The sequence below is a fragment of the Paroedura picta genome, chromosome 10, assembly GCF_049243985.1.
Source record: "Paroedura picta isolate Pp20150507F chromosome 10, Ppicta_v3.0, whole genome shotgun sequence".
NCBI classification, from domain to species: domain Eukaryota; kingdom Metazoa; phylum Chordata; class Lepidosauria; order Squamata; family Gekkonidae; genus Paroedura; species Paroedura picta.
In genome coordinates, this window is record NC_135378.1 from 25767982 (window position 1) to 25786971 (window position 18990).

The 18990-nt window shown below is 45.5% G+C and overlaps 1 long non-coding RNA gene across 1 annotated transcript in view; it reads left to right on the forward strand.

Moving 5' to 3' along the window:
• Positions 1-18290, forward strand: part of LOC143819751 (uncharacterized) — a 29281-nt gene extending 10991 nt beyond the window's left edge. Inside the window, exon 3 of the long non-coding RNA XR_013225081.1 lies at positions 17828-18290. This is a non-coding gene — a long non-coding RNA (uncharacterized LOC143819751). The remainder of the gene's footprint in view (positions 1-17827) is intronic.
• Positions 18291-18990: the final 700 nt, after the last annotated feature.

Consider the following 18990-nt stretch of genomic DNA (forward strand, 5'->3'; position numbering starts at 1 on the left):
TTAAGGTGACCAGATTGTCCCACGTTTGGAGGGACATCTAGGGGCACTTGGCAAATTTTACTTATGTTGAAATTTAAAAAATATATATATTACAGTACTATTTTTGCATTCTATGAAAATTTTTGTTTCTCCATATAAACCAAATTTTTAATCAAGAACCCCCTCCCCCCCGGTCAATGGTGTCCCGCTTTACCAATGTTAAAATTTGGTCACCTTAATCTAGGTCAGGCAACAGGAGAACAACATGAGTTGGAAGAGACCTCCATCCCACTCCCCCTCCCTCCCTTTTTTATAATATACTTTCTTTTTATAAGGCTACACTTTTTATAAGGCTACACTACCCATATGCTGTGCAATTAATAATAAACAGTGTTCCCCTATTGTCTAAAAAGGACTTATAGGATGTCCCAATGTGGAATGGGAATGAATGGATTATTCCAATGTAATCTCCAGGGGCCCAAGATTCTAAATGCTCTAGGGCAATGTTCCCCACCCCCGGTCTGCAGACCAGTACCGGTCCATGGATCAGTCAATACCAGGCTGTGACTCCTCATTCTCCTCCCCAGCTGCTGCCTTGGGGGCACTCCCCAGCTGCTCTGCCACTCTGCCGCAAGCTCACCTTTGATGCTCTCCGGCAGCCGCCATGGCTGGGGCTCCCCCTCAGCATGGCACTGCGCAGCTGCTGCTGGCAGCACCCCCCAGCGGGCGGCAGGAAGTCAGGGGCACCAGCAGGAAAGCAAGTGGAGCAGGGGCTCAGGCAGCAATGGCGACGTCCCTTGGCAAAAGACTACCCCTCCTCCGGGCCTCAGTAAAATTGTCAAGTGTTGACCTATCTCCAGTGATAAAAAAGGTTGGGGACCACTGTTCTAGGGGACACTCTTGAGCCCTAGTATGGTTTTTGTGTTTGTGTCATTTGGAAACATGGAAATTAATTTATTAACATGAGAGGTTTTGGGGGGAGAAATGAAAAAAATTAAGGCTGTGAAGTCAGAAAGTTTATGAGAAGGTGTAACTCTGCTTGCCCTGTCCTGGATGGACCAAGATAGCACGATCTCATCAGATCTTGGAAGCTGAGCAACGTCAGCCCAGGCTAGCATTTGGATGGAACATGAGGAGTGATATCAGGGCTCTCTCAGCCTCACCCACCTCACAGAGGAGAGGAAAGGGAAGGTCATTGTAAGCTGCTTTGAGACTCCTTTGGCAGAGAAAAGTGGCATATAAGGACCAACTCTTCTTCTTCAGTAATATCAGGGCTCTCTCAGCCTCACCTCCCTTACAGGGTGTCTGTTGTTGGGAGAGGAAAGGGAAGGCGATTGTAAGCCGCTTTGAGACTCCTCCTAGCGGAGAAAAGCAGCATATAAGGACCAACTCTTCTTCTTCAGTAATATAAGGGCTCTCTCAGCCTCACCTCCCTTACAGGGTGTCTGTTGTGGGGAGAGGAAAGGGAAGGCGATTGTAAGCCGCTTTGAGACTCCTCCTAGCGGAGAAAAGCAGCATATAAGGACCAACTCTTCTTCTTTAGTAATATCAGGGTTCTCTCAGCCTCACCTCCCTCACAGGGCGTCTGTTGTGGGGAGAGGAAAGGGAAGGTGATTGTAGGTCACTTTGGGACTCCTTTAGGCAGTGAAAAGCAGGGTATAAAAACCAACTCTTCTTCTTCTCCCCCCAGACAAAAAACATTACAGGGATGGAGCAAATAGAAAACAGTTATTGCTTGTAGGGAAAGAATCATTAATATTCATGAAACCCCAATGCGTTTTACGTCAAGCTACTTCAAGGGGATAGCACTATAATAACGTAAGAATAAAACCCACATTCAATACATAATTGTATAAAATTAAAATATTCAAATATATAGAAAAGATACACAGAGCATGTGCAGAGTATAATACATCAATGAACTAGATAAAACAACATAGTTATATGAAATGTCTGCATGTTTGTTTTGTTGTTCACTGCCCCAAAGGCCAGTCAGTCCGAGAGGGGTGGGGTACAAATCAAATTATAAATACATTTTAAAAATGTAGTTAGTTCCGGATGCAGCAGATGTTATAGCTTAAAATCACAGGCATGTTGTGGTTTCACAAATATAAAAAATTCTTTCCCTACAAGCACCAATTGTTCTTTTTTATTTTCTTCACTGGACTTTGTACAGCCTTCTTCTTTTGCAGGGATGGAGGGGCCAGAATATTTAGTGATATGGGGGGGGGGGGGCAGTCTGCACAGCCATTTTTGTTTTTTTCTAGCCAGAACTCCCCCTTCAACCTTGCAGGAGAATCTTCCAAAGTTGCTCCACTGCTCTATCACGATGTGAATCTTCACTAATGACGGGCAAAGCTCTCTTGATTCAGAATGGCCCGAACATTCCAGGCCTAAGCCAAAGACTCAGCAGAGGAAAGCACTGCCTCTGCTGCCTAACTTCTCATCTCAGATGCCCCCCATGTATACCAGAGACTTTTAGAAAGCGCCCTTAGCTCAGCCATGCAAAGTGTATTTTTGTTTTCTTCCTCTGAAGGTGAAAAAGGAGGAATTTTCAAAACCTGCATTTAATTCACAACGTTCATGCTGGTGCGAATAGTTCGGTTAGTGGAAGAATTCAACCTTAGCTTTGTCTTCCCACAAGTCCTGTACACATGTGTCTCCTGAGAAGGTACACATTCTCCTTTTTGCACATTAAATGTGGCTGAAAGGGGACACACTGTTTCTTGAAACACACAAAGACTGTGAAAGCACATTGGTGCATCTATGCATGATCAGGTTAGAGAGCAATTGTGTTCCCTTCCTGTTCTGCTGGTGGGTTTCCCTGAAGCATATGGGCGACCCCTTTTGGAACACATGGTTGGCTAAACAGCCTCTAAACATTGATCCAGTTAGGGCTCTTCTTATGTCATTACGCAGCACCTCTTGGGATGTAGAGGCCATTTATAAACTACTTTCATGCTGACTTCAGAAAGTTATCTATAGAGTTCCTGACAGCCATGACACAGATCACAAATGATTATCAGCTGAGCACTACACCTCGCTGTGTAATCAGACTGACCGAGCCATAAAGTACGAAAGGGTGTGGGATTCATGTAAAACCAAGTCACCATTTCTTCTCTGAGGAGCTACTTATAGAAAGAGGAAAGCATTTCTTCTGAAGTAAGCAAGTTTCTACAAATGGATCCCCTCCAAGTAAATCAAAAACCAAAGGGGGAAGTTACTGCATTCTAGAGCTGTCTGGGAGAAGGACGAGTGTTTATCTTTAACGGGAAGATTTAAATCCTTAACAGCAATATTTAAATCCATGCTCCGTTTGGGCTTGAACTTATGCGGTTCCCCCCTTATCACAGAAAACTCTTGGCATTTAGATTTCATCTGAGACCTCCCTAATGATAAGGAGATTCCAGTCAAGCTTCTCCTACTAAAAAGAACCATTGCAGTCCCCACCCACCTGCATACACACTCTTATTTGCCCTTGAAAAGGAAAGAGACAGACATCTGTCTTTTTCGCCTGTGGTTTTCTTTCCAAGGCTCATTGTGCAAAGAATGGTTTAAATAAACAGAACCCTTGTAAGGATTAAACCCTCTCTCTCCACCCTGCCTGGTTTTTACATGCACCATGTGTGTGCACTCTGGTTGCCAGCTCCAGGTTGGGAAATACCTGAAGATTTGGGGTGGGGCCTCAGGAGGGTGAGGTTTGGGGAGCAGAGGCCCTAGAGGAGGGGTGGTCAACCTGTAGTCCTCCAGATGTCCATGGACTACAATTCCCATGAGCCCCTGCCAGCAAACACTGTCAGGGGCTCATGAGAATTGTAGTCCATGGACATCTGGAGGACTACAGGTTGACTAGCCCTGCCCTAGAGTCCACCTTCCAAAGCAACCATTTTCTGCAGGGCAATTGATCTCTGTCGCCAGAGGAGCCATGATCATCCCAGGAGGTCTCCAGTCATGACCTGGTGCAGGCTTTCTCAACCAGGGTTTTGTGGAACTATGGAGTTTCTTGACAGTCCTGGAAGGGTTTCCTGAATGGGTAGGAGTTAATTAATGTTTAATATATTTTAAAATGTTTGTTAAGCATTTGTCAGGTGATATGGCCCTATGTGGTCATGTTGACCTCCCCCCCTCCCAAAATGGCCAATGATGGGCCCGGAGGGGTAGGAAGGGGAGGGGCCCCAGGTGGGTGTGCACCCAGCTATGCTTCCCAACCATATTCTGCATGATTGTGCCACTTCTGGGGTTTCTCAATGGTAAAAAAAGTTGAAGAAGGCTGACCTGGAGGTTCAGCAGAGAAGCGAAAAAGCTGGCAGTGTGATTACACCATGGTCATGCAGTCAACGTAAATTTATTTTCTGTATTCCCCAGGTTCATCAAATGCAGTATGTAAGTAGCACATATTTTATTATAGCCAATAACTCTGTCTTCTGCTATGTGTTATTTATTATTACTTTTAGTATTATTTCTTTCTTGTCAATAGTGCCACTGAAGAAAGCTCATTAAAACTGTGTTTATAACCAGTACACGTTTGGGCATTGGTCTGCCAGATATATTTTTGATAAACCTGGAAAATACAGAAAACAAACATGTTTATTGTCTGACCATGGGTTAGCCCCACTGTCAGCTTCTGTTAAGGAGCCAGTGTGGTACAGTGGTTGAGAACAGCAGCTTCTAATCTGGGGAGCCGAGTTTGATTCCCCGCTCCTCCACATACAGCCAGTTGGGTGACCTTGGTCTAATCACAGTCCTCATAGTGCTGTTCTCACAGAGCAGTCCTGTCAGAGCTCTCTCAGCCTCACCTACCTTACAGGGTGTCTGTTGTGAGGAAAGGAAGGGAAGGTGATTATAAGCCGCTTTCCCTCAGGCAGTGAAAAGCAAGTACTCTTCTTCTTCGTCTTCTTCATCTTCTTCTTCGTCTTCTTCTTCTTCTCTTTGCTTCTCTGCTGATCAAGTCTCAACCAACTTACCGCAAGGGGCTTTCAAGGTGGCTTGCCTTTGGCTTCTTCTGCAGTCTGCCTTGGGGGGTCTCCCTCCCAAGAACTGACCCTGTTTAGCTTCTGACAAGATGAGGCTACACCAGGGGTAGTCAACCTGTGGTCCTCCAGATGTTCATGGACTACAAATCCCATGAGAATCTTGTACAGAATCAGATCGCTGGTACATCAAGGTCAGTATTGTCTACTTCAGGGGTAGTCAACCTGTAGTCCTCCAGATGTCCATGGACTACAATTCCCATGAGCCCCTGCCAGCATTTGCTGGCAGGGGCTCATGAGAATTGTAGTCCATGAACATCTGGAGGACCACAAGTTGACTACTCCTGGCCTACACCATGCCACCTTCCCTCCCGTTAAAAACCCAGGAAGATCTCATCGGAGATCTTCCAAGGCTTAGTTTTGACCCCAAGTCTAAGTTTATACCTCGTGAGAATTCATTCCTTAACTGTTAATAAAATAAATATATAGATCAACTGATCAGGTTTTTCTATCTCCTTCACCCCACCTCACATGCTCAGAAAAGAAAATGCACATTTTGGAAATGCAGCAGCACGGATCCTTCGGACTCGAAAACTGTCAGATAGCAACAAAAGGCCGAAGCACTCTCTATTCCAATTGCTCGTCTGCTCCAAATTCCCCTTCTAAAGCAGCTTCTTGTGGTTACAAATTTTTCAGGAGTTGTGTCTGGAAGAGAAAAAAGGAAAATGTAATTCTTCTGAACATGAACATGTTTATTAATTAACTGACATTAGGCTCCTTCCTTCCTTCCTTTCCTTCCTTCCTTCCTTTTTTCTCCCCTTTCTTACACCCCTTCTTCCTTTCTTCCTTCCTCACTGTTTACTCCTCTGCTCTGTCAGTGTTGTGTGACAGGGATGTTGTCTTGAGGAGACAGCTTGGCCCTACTATGAAGGGCCTAAATGGTTCTGGGAATGATTTGAGCTCTCAGCACAAGGGTGGGATTTTCTTTTCCCCGATGATGTCAAGCTTTCGACTACCTGCCAGGAAGATTGTTACAAGGAGCTCAATGCCCAAGGTTGTTCTTGGCCTCTGGTGTTTTTTCCCCCCTTGGCTAAAACTTCCATAACTGAAATCAGATGTGGCAATAAAATATGCCAAATATTTACCTCCGTGCTCTCACTACTGATGAGGAGGTAGCAGAAAAGCTCTGACATATTAAAGTGTTCAGATTTCTCTGTGCGCTCGCCAAGTTGCAGGACAGTCATCCAGGGAGAAATGGGGGGGTGGGGGGTGGAAGAAGGAGCAGGCGGACGACACAGAACCTCCCAAGCTGCTAAAAACCCTCACCATTCCTTTTTGTGTTTAAACACTGTTGTCCTCCCCTAACTTCAAAACTCCCCATTCTCTTGTAAATTTTAAATGGAGGCTCTGAGACGATTTCAGCTGTAAAACCACGCCTCTGTTTATTTGTTCACAAATCACACAAAAATAGCCTCAGCCAGAGTTCAGCTCAGTCAAAGATTCCAGAGCAGTGCAACTTTCTGGACAGATCTTGTTGATGAGGGTCTTCATTCCCCCCCCCCCCGGCTTCCGAGCATCCCAGAATGTGTCTCTTCATGAAAGAAACCTCTGCAGCAGGTTGTCAGAGGAGGCCGACCATTGCTGACCAATGTCTTGCTTCTCCCTACCTGCCCTGTTCAGGTCTGTCACCTTTCTGCTCCCTCTTCAACTCCTTTGAACCTCAGGTGGTGGCTGGGTTTGTGTAATGGAAAGAAAAAGTGGTCCTCTGTTACTAAAATCCAGTTTTTCCTCCTCCATTCAGCCTCCGGACTTATAAAGCACGCTGCCAAAAAGATCAGCTGGCAACAGAGGCCGCCATTACTAATATAGCTGGCCCTTTGCCTCGGGAGCTGAGATCACTGGTTTTCCACTGGCCTGCTTCGTGGGAGAGCCCCGTATTCTCTGACACCCCCCCCCCTTCCATTCTGATTTCCTACCTAGCAGGTTTTTACAGCCCTGGTGTAGGATAGGATCATATATACCGGGGGTGGTCAAACTGCGACCCTCCAGATGTCCATGGACTACAATTCCCATGAGCCCCTGCCAGCAAATGCTGGCAGGGGCTCATGAGAATTGTAGTCCATGGACATCTGGAGGGCCACAGTTTGACCACCCCTGATATATACTGTGCTTTCTGAGCTCCTCGTGGGCGATTTTGTTTGTTTGTTACTGTTTGTCTCCCTCTGGATACTCTAAAGGGGTTGAAATTCACTACACATCTGTGTCCCCATTCCTCTTCTAGATCTCCTGAGGGCTAGGTGTTGCCACCCATTTGCACATGTTAATGATGATTCCCTTGTACTTGCTGAATGAGTAGCCACTTAATTAATTCTGTGATGGATACCAGGAGAGCCTTCAATGCTAGGCTGATTTCTGGCTGATGGAAATGGTGTTTCATGAATGGGAGACCCTGACCTAGAATGTTTCTCCTCTACCCTTCTCCTCTTCCAATGAGACCATCCTTCACAGCTAATGGGAGGGGCCAAGGCGCAGTTTGAGGGCAGGTTTTGTGTTTAGCCCAAGCAAGTCTGAACCTGTTCGTAAATCAGACGCTAAGCAGGGCCAACCCAGGCTAGTATTGGAATGGGAGACCTCAAAGGACTTGAGTAGTAGTTCCTCCAAGTATCACTAGGGGGCATGAAGCAGAAGCAGGCAATAGCAGATGAGCTGTGGATATCCTAGCTACATGACGTTCGAAATGGGATAAATAATGCTGTTTAATTTTGAAGACAAGGAAACGGTGAGAAATGGGGAGGGGGGAGAAAAGGAATCTGGGAGTCAGCTGATTTTGGAGTCTGGAGATTCTCTGGGAACCTGGAGCAGCTTGTCAGGAGAACGTTGATGTGTTTCTAATATGCTCTGCTTGGGTAGCTACTCACCGAACAAATATTACAAAGGCAATGTCATCTAGCATTGCCTATAGAGCATCTCACTTCTCAGAAAAACAGGGAGCGTTTAAGGACTCTGCATGCTTTATGGGGGGGGGGGTTGAGGGCCTGAAGCAGCATCTCTTCTTGATGTTGTCGTGTGACATGTTTGTTTCCTTTTTCTGCTTGCTTGCTCTCCCTTCCCTTATATAATGCCTGGCTGGGGCAGGAGGAGATCTAGCTTTTTACGGTGACTCAGCCAACCTGAGGCCTGCAAAGGAATTAATCAACCAGAGCGGATGGGGTGGGGTTGGGTGGGTTGAGGAAGCAGCTAAGAAAACGCCGCTGAAAGGTGGGTGTTGAGGAGGAGAAACAGCAGCGCTCCCCGCCCTGGATAGCTGCACATCACCCACAGATGTAAACCATCACTGCCTTCATGCAAATAGGTTGTCCTCACAAGCCCCAAACTGCAATAGGGCTGCCTTGGTCCTCAAGGTCAGTATTGTCTGCTCAGACTGGCAGCTGTTCTTCAGCATCTCAGACCAAAGTCTTCAGCATCACCCCCTGCCTGGTTCATTCAAAGAGATAATACACCCCAATGTCTAGGTATGCTGCGTTGCTCACTCCAACAGTAATGCCATAGAGTTCACCCTCCAAAGCAGCTGTTTTCTCCAGATCTTGGTCACCTGGAAATCAACTGAAATACTGGGAGAACTCCAGGTTTCACCTGGAGGTTGGTCCCCCTACTGATTAGAATGCAGCCAACTTCCTGGAATCTGGATTTGTGTCTGCACTGGGTCAGCCTGTAGCATATTCGTCTAGTTTTTTGGGTATATATTGAACCTTCATGGGACTGTTCAGCCACTTTGCTTTTATTCAGTAGTACAGAAAAGGACATCTGCACAAAGTATAAAATACCATAGTCTATTGGTCCTCCTGGCTTGCCATACTGGGGAGCTGCCAGACCCTTAGAAGGAGAATAGTTGGTTTGTATATGCTGCTTTCTCTACCCAAAGGAGTCTCAAAACGGCTTACAGTCGCCTTCCCTTTCCCCACAACAGATACCCCGTGAGGTGGGTGAGGCTGAGAGAGCCCTGATATCACTGCTCGGTTAGAACAGCTTTATGAGTGCTGTGGCGAGCCCAGTGTCCCCCAGCTGGCTGCATGTGGGGGAGTACAGAATCGAACCTGGCATGCCAAATTAGAAGTCCGCACTCCTAACCACTATACCAAACTTAGCAAGAGCAGTTTGTCCTTCCAGCTCCATTTCAGCTTGCAGCGTGCTAGCAGCCCATTCACTTCGGGGTTTATTTGTGGTGCACCATTTTTTTTTGCAATGCAATATCCCTTTGGCTTAGCCTTCCATATGTCTTCCTCTTCATGATACCGAACAAAAAGCATGTAATATATTGATACGTTTTTGAAATAATGGGATGGAGGTATGTCAGGAGATCACTTCTCAGACTGAGAGCCCGACACTCCAGAAGGCAGAAGAACAACAGGCAGAGCCATCACCAGAGTCAACAAATGTCAGGAGCCAGGAGTAGCCAATAAAGGGGGGGGGGGCAATAGTGCTCCTGGAAGGATAATATCTGGAGCACAGGCAGAGTACAAATAAAGCTCAGTCCAAACACAAGTAGAGCGCAACATAAGAAAACCCATGTTGGATCAGACCAGTGGACTATCCAGTCCAACACTCCATGTCACACAGTGACTGAAACCCAGGTGTCATTACAAAGTCTGCCAGTGGGGCTAGGACTCCAGAAGTCCTCCCATTCTTACCCCCCAAATGCCAAGAATACAGGACACCACTTCCCCAGGCACAGTATTTGCAATTAATAGCCACTGATTAATAGTCATGTAAAAGAGACGTCTCCTGAATATGTGTTGGGGGAATGAGAGATTCTAGATTTACTGAGCAACAGGGCTAATCAGCTAGATACCTATGTATATGGGAGGGAGATTCTAGCCAGAAATCTCAGGCAAAGGCAAAATTTGAAATTGACCAAAAAGGATTTTTATTAAGAAACAACAGTCCCTAACGAACATTCACACTATTTAAACTAAACAAGCATATAAGAAGAAAGAAAAAAAAGATGGTGCAAAAGAGGATTGATATTCTGGGTCAGAAAATTGTCAGTAGCTACTTTCCGACATGCAGATGTCTGTGAAGAGATAAGTAGCAAAATAAATAAGTGACAGGGTTGGGTGTGTGTTGTGGATCCAGGAACATCACACACATGACTGAGACTAGTGTTGCATTTGAATATCCAAAAATGTATCCTATGGTCAGGTTTAAGAAGTTATTCCCTAAAACAATGTGCTTGAGCTAATTACCAATATGAAATAAATAAACAGAGATCAGCTTGAGCAAGCCTGTGACAAAGAAACCTTGACTGAGTTAAAAGGAAACCTCCAAAGTGAGGTAATTCAAAAAGGGGTTTCTCAGGCAGCTGCGACATTTGCATTGCTACCTGAATAAGTGCTCGGGTGTGGCACAGCCATTATGCTAAAATGGGTTTGACAATCCTGAGCACATAGATAGGGAAAGGGCTCAGGTAGATAACTTATCAGGGACAAAATTAGGAAAAGAATGGTTCCAGGAGCTGAGATAGCACTGAGGGTTACCTGAGAGCCCGAAGATTCCTTTGTTTAAGGCGTTCCCAGGTGAGAGAAAGGTCGCTGGTCAGGCCCCCTGTGCAATTAATCACATTACTCTCTGATAGCCAGAACTGTTTTGTTTGTGAGTTGACATCTTACTAGAGCAAGCCTGACCTATCTCTGGCAGGCAAACATGCCTGAGCAAGTTCCCTGGCCCAGTCAGACTTTGCTAAAGTGTACCAGAAATATTATTATGAAGAAAGGTTCATGGACAAGCACCCCCCTTTTGCACAGGGAGGGGTCCTGGAATCCTGACAGTTGGACATCTGCTCTATATTATCACATCCCCTCTTGAAACTGTCTATCCTTGTAACTACCACCACTTCCTGTGGCAGTGGCTTCCATATGTTAATTACTCTTGGAATAAAGGAGGACTTCCTCTTATCTATTCAAAGCCTCCTGCTCATTAATTTCATTGAGTGCCCAGGAGTTCTTACAGTATGGAAAGGAGGGAAAGTGTTTGTATCTATCCTACACAGAATTTTGTAAACCTCTCTCATGTCCCCCCCACATGTTATTTCTCCAAGCTAAATAACCCTAACCTTTCTTCCTAGGAAAGATCTTCTATCCCTTTCATTTTAGTTGACCTTTTCTGCACTTTTTCCAAAGCTATTAAATATCTTTTTTGAGCTACAATGACCAGAACTGCACCTAGTGTTCCATATGAGGCCATACCATAAATTTATACAAGGATCTTATGATACTAGCTGATGTGTTTTCAGTCCCCTTCCTCATAATCCCCAGCATAGCTTTTGCCTTTTTAAATTGCAGTCCTACTCTGAGTTGGCATCTGAAGAGTTACCTGTTGTTGTTGGTATGTGCGAAGTCGTGTCCGACCCATCGCGACCCCATGGACAATGATCCTCCAGGCCTTCCTGTCCTCTACCATTCCCCGAAGTCCATTTAAGTTTGCACCTACTGCTTCAGTGACTCCATCCAGCCATCTCATTCTCTGTCGTCCCCTTCTTCTTTTGCCCTCGATCGCTCCAAGCATTAGGCTCTTCTCCAGGGAGTCCTTCCTTCTCATGAGGTGGCCAAAGTATTTAAGTTTCATCTTCAGGATCTGGCCTTCTAAGGAGCAGTCAGGGCTGATCTCCTCTAGGACTGACCGGTTTGTTCGCCTTGCAGTCCAAGGGATTCGCAAGAGTCTTCTCCAGCACCAGAGTTCAAAAGCCTCAATTCTTTGACGCTCGGCCTTCCTTATGGTCCAACTTTCGCCAGGACTCTAAGATCCCTCTCCTGGTCAGTTAAAATCAGTTCTGACCGCATCAATGTATATTTATAGTTTGGAGTTTTTACTCCAGTGTGCATTACTTAGACACTTAACCATGTTGATTTAATGCTACATTAATTTCCAATGTTAATGTAGTCCTTTTAGGCTTGGATTAAATGGGACTCTGACTGAATAATCTCAGCAGTTACAGGGTAGTGGTGGATGTATTTTCCAAACAGGCTCACTTTATCCCTTGTGCAGGTGTGCCTTTGGCAAGTAAATTGGCCTCCTTGTTTATTGAACACGTGTACAAACTACATGGTTTGCCAACTCGATAGCTATCTGATCGCGGATCCCAGTTAATCTGGCGGGAGCTGCTTAAAATTCTAGGGGTGGAGCAAGCTCTAACATCAGGCTACCACCTTGAGATGAATGGCCAGACAGAACGAATAAACCAGGTGTTGGAGCAATATCTCAGATACTTTTTGAATTATCAGCAGTCCAATTGGACTCCCTAGCTGAGTTTGCATATAACAATGGGGTCCAATCATCCACTGGGCTATCCCTGTTTAAAGTAGTTATGGTACCGACCTTTTGGCTGCACCCACCTGGACACCCCTGCCTGGGTGTCCCACAGATTTAACATATATTCAAAGCCATGACAGATTTTGGATTCTAGGTGACACTGTGGCAAGCTCCGGTATTTGGTGTACTGGAAAGAGTTCCCCATGAGGGATAAGGAGTGGATGAATGCTGAGCATGTGAGAGCTGCTTGTTTGGCGTGAGACTTTCATCAGGCCTTCTCTATGAAGCCTGGCCCTGCTGTTGCAGGGTAAAGGAGAAAATTGGTTGCAGGGGCAGAATGTCAGAATGCCAAGGTTTCTGCCATGATTTAGTGTTGTACTCTTAGCCTGTGTGTAACCATTTTGAAATGCTTGCCATACTCCCATTTTGTTTTCTGTGTGTTAGGCGCTGCTCTCCAAGATCATTGCTGCTGTTTGTTATCTTGTCTGGCTAGCCTCCCAGGCTAAGCGCCTGTATCTCACAGAACCTAAACAGTTCTACAGGGCCTGCAAAAGGGAGCTCCTCCGCCAAGCATTTGGTTGAGGTCGACCAAACCACTGCTTCCAGTTGGCCCTCAAGCTCCCCCCCCCCCTCTACGACCAACACTAATCGGTTGCCCACTGGGTCCAGTAAGAGTTGAGCTGAGGCTCTCGCAATTTCTATTTTATGGTGTTATTATTATGATCTTGTTAAGTTATTATTGTTATAATATTATTGCTGTTACTGTTGCCTGTTAAAAAGGTAAAGGTAAAGGTTTCTCCTGTACAAGCACCGGGTCATGTCTGACCCTTGGGGTGATGCCCTCCAGTGTTTTCATGGCAGACTCAATACGGGGTGGTTTGCCAGTGCCTTCCCCAGTCATTACCGTTTACCCCCCAGCAAGCTTGGTACTCATTTTACCAACCTCGGAAGGATGGAAGGCTGAGTCAACCTTGAGTCGGCTGCTGGGATTGAACTCCCAGCCTCATGGGCAGAGCTTTCAGGCTGCATGTCTGCCGCCTTACCACTCTGCGCCACAAGAGGCTCTTTGCCTGTTACCATGTGTTAATTGTATCCTTCCCTGTTTTCTGTAAACCGCCCCGAGCCCTCGAGGAGAGCGGAATATAAATATAATGATAATGATAATGATAATGATAATGATAATGATAATGATAATGATAATAGTGTCTGGATGTAATGTGAACTCATGAATCTGGGAAAAGGCGGGAAGCAGGGGGGTTAAGAACTGGGATCTGACTGGGACTTGCTAGATTCGTCTATATACATCCAAGGAAGTCTGCTTGAATAAACTATCATCTTTCACACAGTGGAGTTTTGTTTCAAATCTGCATTCCTGACAACAGGACGTATCAGACTGTTTCTTGCGGGGGGGGGGGGGGAGACGTATCTAACTGTTTCCTTGCACAATAAAATCAGAGTCCAGTAGCACCTTTAAGACCAACAAAGATTTATTCAAGGCGTGAGCTTTCGAGTGCAAGCACTCTGTTTTCTTGCAGGCTGTGATGTGCATTATCTTGCACTTTCCCACATTGAACCACATTTGCGAACCACATTCACCCAGCATCGACAGATCCCTCTGGGCTACCCAACAGCCCTCCCTGGTTCTCACTGCCCTGAGCAATTTAGTGTCATCTGCAAACATAGCCGTTTCACTGCTTATACCCAACTCCAAATAATTAATAAGCAAGTTAAAAAATGACTATTGGTCAAAGCCCAATAGAGCTTATACTAAGCACAAGCAGAACGCAAGCAGAAGATTCAGGTACAGCAGAAACAGAGATTGCCAGGCATTCTGGGCAGGGCCTGGAGATCTCTCAGAATTACAACTGATCTCCTGTCAACAGAGATCAGTTCCCCTGGAGAGAATGGCTCCTTTGGAGGATGAACTCTACAGCATTATATATCAAGGAGGTCCCTCCCCACCCCAAGACCCACACTTCCCAGACCCATCCCCTAAATCTCCAGGTATTCCCCAGGCAAGACAATAGTGAGCAGAGTATGGTCAGAGCTCAGGCAGGTGTGCAAATGTAGTTCAGAGACAGCACAGGCAGGGCACCCAAAAAAGTGAGTCAGGGATGTGGTCTGTTGTGGCAACCAACCGGCTGATCTAGGGAGACCTTGCCCCTGCATCTCTTGATAGGCTGTGGGAACACTGGATCCCTGACACCATCAAAAGCACAAACACATATTTCTCACGTGTAATAATAACAAGACCCAATGGGGACCCAAAAGATTGGGGTGGGGGAATCCCATCTTCTACCTTCTTTCCTGTTGGGCCAGAATGGCAACTGCATCACCAACTAACATGATAAAATCAGAGTCCAGTAGCACCTTTAAGACCAACAAAGATTTATTCAAGGCATGAGCTTTCAAGTGCAAGCACTCTTCGTCAGAAAGCACTCGAAAGCTCACGCCTTGAATAAATCTTTGTTGGTCTTAAAGGTGCTCCTGGACTCTAATTTTATTATGCTACTTCAGACCAACATGGCTACTCATTCGAATCTAACATGATAGAAGAAGAAGAAGAAGAAGAAGAAGAAGAAGAAGAAGAAGAAGAAGAAGAAGAAGAAGAAGAAGAGTTGGTTCTTATATGCCGCTTTTCTCTACCTGAAGAAGTCTCAAAGCGGCTTACAGTTGCCTTCCCGTGATATCACTGCTCAGTCAGAACAGCTTTCTCAGTGCTGTGACGAGCCCAAGGTCACCCTGCTGGCTGCATGTGGAGGAGTCTCGCCAGATTAGAAATCCACACTCCTAACCACTACACCAAGCTGGCTGATAGGAAAGAGTGTTCTTTCACCTGTGCAGAGAATACTTTTTGACTTGGGGTAGAATTGAAGCCCCCAGGAGCTGCTTTTTCTTTTTTAAAAGATTTCAGATTTTTCTGCAAATGTGGGGGAGATGGATTCTGTCCAAATACTATTTTGCAGCAACCGGGGGCGGAGGAGTCGGAGGGGTGGGGGAGTCGCAACTGCTTCCTGAATTCTAGTGTCATCTGAAAAACAATGGGAGGAAGCTCATTGGATAGAACTGAATAGAATTCCGAACAGAACAGTTTAGGATCGCTCTCTCTGCTAGCCAATCAACACTCTTGCCCGTGTGCCAACGTGTCCCGCCTTTCATACCCCATGCCGTAAGTCTTGTGGAAGACGCTGTTTCCAAAAAGAGGTACTATGTTCTACGGAACAAAAAGAAAATTGTGGGAGGCAAATGCCTATCCTGTTCTCTGCACACAAGCCCCACGTCCATGGTAACTGCTGGCCCAGTCTTCAAGCTGTCAGCCTAAAGGCACCGGAGGAATCCCGGAAGTTCAGAGCCATTCGACTTTGCTGAGCAGGTGCAGGCTGCAGATGGGAGGCCCGGGTGGGAAACCCTGCCAAGGGCATAACAAGACTCAATTGAGGGAAGCCAAGACTAAAACGACCGTCAAAACGCCGTCATCTGAATAGGGATGGCTTGGAATTCCACAGGTCACTTGTTCAAAATAGGTTATCGAATGTTTCTTTGCTTTGGCATTGCTTAAAAAAAACAGATGGTTATAAAGGAAGAGATACAGTGCCACTGTAAAATAAGAATCCGTAGTACTAATGTGAACTAAGTAGCTGTGGTGCTGGTGTAGAATTAGCGATTATAGGGCCAATGGCTAATAGGTATGGTTGCCCCCAGCTCTCTGGAGAACAAACTACCTGGAGATTCGGAGATTGAAGCCTAGGGACAGCAGAGTTTGGGGACGGAGAGGACCTCAAAAGGCCATAATCCCATAGAGACCACCCTCCAAAGTGGCCATTTTCTCTGGGAGACCTGATCTTGGTCATCTGGAGTTCAACTTTAATAGTTGAAGATATCCAGGTGCCACCTGGAGGTTTGTAAACTGCCTTGAGCAGCAGAAAAGGCCGGATAACACGTATTTTAATAATAAGTCAATAACCTTTAAGGGGGTTCCTTCTGATGCGTCATACACCTTTTGAAAGCTAAACAGGGTTGGCTGAGCTTATGTTCATGGACAAGAGACCATCAGAAGGAGGTATGGGCAAACCACCTCTGTTCACCTCTTGCCTTAAAAACCCCACTGTCCAGGGGTCACCATGAGACAGCTGTGACTTGATGTAACATTATTATTATTATTATTATTATTATTATTATTATTATTATTATTATTATTATATGCAGACATTTGTGCTAGAAGTTTGTCTGGCTAGAAAACTACACAAAATTACAAATGGATATCCTTAATAAAATGTATACAGTTGAAACAGGTCATACTAAAAGAATCCATGCTTGTGGATTCTGGGCTCGCAGTATGCCCAACTAAGAGTGCAGATGTTTTCCTGATGCCAACCTCCAAGTGGTAGCTGGAGATCGAGGCTAAACTTCATCTGCAGGTGACCAAGATCAGTTCATCTGGAGAAAATGGCCCCTTTGGAAGGCGGGCTCTGTGACATCATACCCCATTGAAGTCCCTCCCCTCTCCAAACCCACTTTCCTCAGGCTCCACCCTCCAAGTCCCCAGGTATTTCCCACCTGGAGTTGACATCCCTACTTTCAGATCATGGTAGAAAGTGCGTGCATTTGATCCTGGGCTCCTGGGGAAGAAAAGACCCACATTTTCCAGTATGTTCTAAGAGACCTACTCTGTCCCTCACCTTGTTCGTGCCCAGCCAGTTCCCATACCGACAGGTGATATAAGCCAAAGGTGGTTAAAACAAATAAGTTATGCTCAAGAAAGGTCTGTCATAAGTATCGTTTAACAGCTGGCTCCTGTCCCAAAAGATATCCACCCTGTATAATGTGTTCCCATGAACATCCTTCTGGTTAACCTGCTTGCTCAGTATTTCCTCAAACAGGATCTTTACATCACAAAAGAAGAATGGAAAGTCCTTTTTGTCTTCTTGGGAGCCTTCCAGAGGCCTACTGTTGTTGTTAGCATATGCTTTCAGGAGGAGAAGTTGAGCAAATTTAATCAATCCACAAGACAATTCTAAACCTAAAGCCTCCCTGCCCCCCCCCATTCAGCTTCATCTGCTGTCACGATATTCTGATTTGGGGTGCTTAATTAATCCTAGGGTCACATATGAATGCCACATATTGAAACTGACATGGGTAGATCTCGTGGGGTGGATCCTGAGGATCGATTCCACTAGTGGCAGTGCCTTCCTGTGGACAAGAGAAACTCCCTCCTGCTGAGTAATATCCAGTCACTATTTCATGCAAAAGTATACCATAGGCGTTGCTTTCATCTGTATATTGAGTTGGGGTCAGTGCTGAATTCTTTGATTTCAATGGGTGTCCCTTATTTGCTTGAGATCCTGTCTAATAGTATGGAGTCAGATTTTTCCCCAAGTCTACTTGTTGCTCAGATGAATGTAACTGTCACAATGAGGCATACTGGGAGAGACAGTCTGTCAAAACCCTGTCATCATGTACACTGTTCTCATGATCTGGCCATGTAATGTTTCTTTGACCAGTCTTCATGGTTGCCATGTGATGTTCCCTTGACCTGTTTTTTTGCCTTGCTTTAATTGTGTTTGGCTCCTTAGAAAGCCAGATCCTGAAGATGAAGCTCAAATACTTTGGCCACCTCTTGAGAAGGAAGGACTCCCTGGAGAACAGCCTAATGCTGGGAGTGATTGAGGGCAAAAGGGCAAAAGAAGAAGGGGACGGCAGAGAATCAGGTGGCTGGCTGGAGTCACTGATGCAGTCGGTGAGAACTTAAATGGACTCCAGGGAATGGTAGAGGACAGGAAGGCCTGGAGGTCCATGGGTCGCGACACAACATCGCACCTAACAACAGCAACAACAATTGTGTAGTGTTTTTTTAAGATTTGGAGGCCTTTTTCTCATTATATCGCTTGAGACTGTTTTATTATCTTGTCCTTGCTAGGCTGATGTATTCCTTCAGGAATGTTTGTAATGTCCAGGCTGTGGCATGCGCTATTGTGTAGGAAATTTGGCTTAAGGAAGTGTAGGGCCTGGTACATTGTGTAACCCACCAAGATTCAAACTGGGGGGAGGGGTCAAAGCATAAAAATATACTTGTAAGCTTGTTTTTCAGTTTAAGCAAGGAAAACCCTTGCTTCTGTTCACTGTTTCACTTAATAAAGCAACTTCTTCTCAGCAATGAATTTGCTTATTGGGAACTCAACAGAGACCTGACACAGTCCTACTGTGTACCATTTACTTTAGTGTCAAAGGATTTATTTTATCTACTCTTTGGTTTCCACCATGATGATGTGTTGAGGGGGCTGAGGCTTCCTCCTTTCCTTGGGCATTGAGATCTGAAACTTTGAGGTTATCTTAGGAAATGAGGCACTGTGTGTGTTTGAATGTGTTTTTATTTATTCTGTGGTGTCTGTAGCCGAGCTGTGCACAGTTTGCACCGATTCGTCCACCAAAGATTTGCTCAACATGACCACATTCATTTTAGTCCCCTTTAACAGTCACAGCTGATGCAACTTGTCTTTCCCTTTTAACGGAGCCTTTTTGCAGGCTGAAGACTCACTAAAAAAAGTTTGTGGGCAGATGAATAGAATCAAAGCCATCCAACCTGGCCCCATAAAGTAACTCCATAGGTTACCTGGAAGAAATCACTGACAGTTGTGATTTTCATACACTCCCCATGTCCTATAGCAAGTCCTATCTGAGCCAGTGAGGGTTGGTTCCTGGGATCAGGGGTAGTCAACCTGTGGTCCTCCAGATGTCC